We start from the raw sequence: 3,136 nt of genomic DNA, 5'->3' as shown, positions 1-3,136 counted from the left end.
ACACCTGTGACTAGCTCAAGCAGGACTGGAGACCACTAGCGCCCTGGTTATATCATATATAGCGGATATAAATAGGGAGGGACAATCCAAAGGCCTCTTCTCCCCAACAGAAGAGAATAATGGAAGTGAATAAAACATTGGGCTGGGCCCGAGGCTAAGTTCACACTACTGTTCAGATTTCAATTTCTAGCTTACACTTAAAGGGGTATTCCAGGAATCAGCATAATTTATATACAAATGGGTCCTTAACCTGTTAACGCTCAGCGTCCGATATATCAGACGCGAGCACTACCCCATTTTTGGACGTGAGGAGGAGAAGGCGTTGTGAGGAGGAGAAGGTGTGTGTGGAGGAGAAGGCGTTGTGAGGAGGAGAAGGCGTGTGAAGGCGAGTGTGGAGGAGAAGGCGTTGTGAGGAGGAGAAGGCGTTGTGAGGAGGAGCAGGCGTGTGTGGAGGAGCAGGCGTTGTGAGGAGGAGAAGACGTTCTGAGGCGGAGAAGGCGTTCTGAGGCGGAGAAGGCGTTCTGAGGCGGAGAAGGCGTTCTGAGGCGGAGAAGGCGTTCTGAGGAGGAGCAGGCGTATGAAGAGGAGAAGGCGTATGAAGAGGAGAAGGCGTCTGTGGAGGAGCAGGCGTTGTGAGGAGGAGAAGGCGTGTGTGGAGGAGAAGGCGTTGTGAGGAGGAGAAGGCGTTGTAAGGAGGAGAAGGCGTGTGTTGAGGAGAAGGCGTGTGTTGAGGAGCAGGCGTTGTGAGGAGGAGCAGGCGTTGTGAGGAGGAGCAGGCGTTGTGAGGAGGAAAAGGCGTGTGAGGAGGAAAAGGCGTGTGTGGAGGAAAAGGCGTGTGTGGAGGAAAAGGCGTGTGTGGAGGAGAAGGCGTGTGTGGAGGAGAAGGAGTGTGTGGAGGAGAAGGCGTGTGTGGAGGAGCAGGCGTTGTGAGGAGGAGAAGGAGTGTGAGGAGGAGAAGGCGTTGTGAGGAGGAGCAGGCGTGAGGAGGAGGAGAAGGCGTGAGGAGGAGGAGCAGGCGTGAGGAGGAGAAGGCGTTGTGAGGAGGAGAAGGCGTGTGAGGAGGAGAAGGCGTGTGAGGAGGAGAAGGCGTGTGTGGAGGAGAAGGCGTGTGTGGAGGAGAAGGCGTGTGTGGAGGAGAAGGCGTGTGTGGAGGAGAAGGCGTCTGAGGAGGAGCAGGCGTTGTGAGGAGGAGGAGCAGGCGTGAGGAGGAGAAGGCGTATGAAGAGGAGAAGGCATCTGTGGAGGAGCAGGCGTTGTGAGGAGGAGAAGGCGTTGTGAGGAGGAGAAGGCGTCTGAGGAGGAGCAGGCGTTGTGAGGAGGAGCAGGCGTTGTGAGGAGGAGCAGGCGTTGTGAGGAGGAAAAGGCGTGTGCGGAGGAGCAGGCATTGTGAGGAAGAGCAGGCGTTGTGAGGAGGAGCAGGCGTTGTGAGGAGGAGCAGGCGTTGTGAGGAGGAGCAGGCGTTGTGTGGTGTAGTGGAGTAGTGTAGTATAGTGTAGGTTCTATACTATTCCCCCCCCACTCCCCCCCCATCATGTCACAAAAATCATATACTGATTTGGAGGTCTATAATTATATGGCCTCCTATACGGAGTCAGCTAGTGGGGACGAGTGTCCGTTTTATTTGTCTACTTCGTCCTCACAAAGCAACTCTGAGGAACCCCCGAGAAGGCGCTTGTGTACTAGTGCCAAACTGGAGACAGCCCTGCCATGTCCCCAGCCTGTAGACTATTGCCACACATGGGGTATTGCCATACCTGTAATAACCCGCAGAATGATTTTTGGGGTGTTTATCCACAGTGGCATGAGTTGGGCTGATTTCATTTGTCACTACAATGACACATTTGAAAAAAGCAATGCAAATACACTGACCCATTCACTTTGTATTACATTTGGGCCAGCATCTTAGGGGTTAAAATGCTCATACAACTCCAGAACAATACTTTGAGGGGTGCCCTTTCCTACAATGGGGTCACTACTTGGGGGCTTCTATTGCACTGGTACCTCAGGGGCACCCCAACATCAGTCTAGTGAAAAGGGTGCTCCAAAAGCTAAATTTTGCTTGTCCCTTCTCAGCCCTGCCATGTCCCCAGCCTGTAGACTATTGCCACACATGGGGTATTGCCATACCGGTAATAACCTGCAGAATGATTTTTGGGGGGTTTGTCTAAATTGCCATGGGTTGGGCACAATATATTAGCCACTAAAATGACATTTTTGCGATAAAAACACAATTTTTACTATGCACCATTTACTTTGCATTCAATTTTGACCTGAATGTTTGCACCACAACCCCAAATGAATTTTTTGAGGGGTCTAGTTTCCGAAATGGTGACATGTTTGGAGGTTTTTTACTGTACTGTTTTTCAGGGGCTCTTCAAGTACATTGTGGCACCACAAAACATTTGAAGCCAAATTGGGCTTCCAAAAACCCAATAGATCTAACTCTATTCTGGACATCTGTGCCACTAAAGAGCAATTGACATCCACATGTCTGGTATTGTCGTACTTGGAAGAAGCAGGGCAAAAAAATTTCCAATCCATTTTGTTTGCTTCCGGAAAAATATTTAAAGGGTTAATAGACTTCTCAAATGCTGATTTGAATAGGTGGAAATGTTAGGTTCATAAAATGCCATGTTCATAAGTGCCACTTGTGGGGGTATATAGTACAAAATCCTCTGTAGGGCACTTCCAAACTGAAGTGGTCACCAAAAATTTCGAATTTTTAAAATTTCAAGAAAATCTGAGAATTTGCTACTAAAACTTCAAACCTCACATCTGTAAAAAAAAAAATGGAAACATAAAACAAATAATGGAAATAAAAAGAAGACCAATGGCAAAAGGTTTCTACCAAAAAAAAAATATTGTGGTTTGACTTTTTGTCTAAAAAGTATAACATTTGAAACTTTGAAAATTGTAATTTTTTTTCAGATTTTTCCTAAATCCCGAATTTTTACCCCCCCAAAAAGGAACGGATCACCAAAATGATACTACTAACATAAACTACAATGTCTCCCGAGAAAACAGTCTCAAAATCACAAGGATATCTTAAAGCGTTGAGAAGTTATTACCACAGGAAGAGACACTGGTCAAATTTCTAAAAAAAAAAAGAACCTAGCCTTAACCTACAAATAGGCTG

The sequence above is a fragment of the Engystomops pustulosus genome, chromosome 3 (assembly GCF_040894005.1).
Source record: "Engystomops pustulosus chromosome 3, aEngPut4.maternal, whole genome shotgun sequence".
Lineage (NCBI taxonomy): Eukaryota > Metazoa > Chordata > Amphibia > Anura > Leptodactylidae > Engystomops > Engystomops pustulosus.
Note: the sequence above shows the minus strand (reverse complement) of the source record.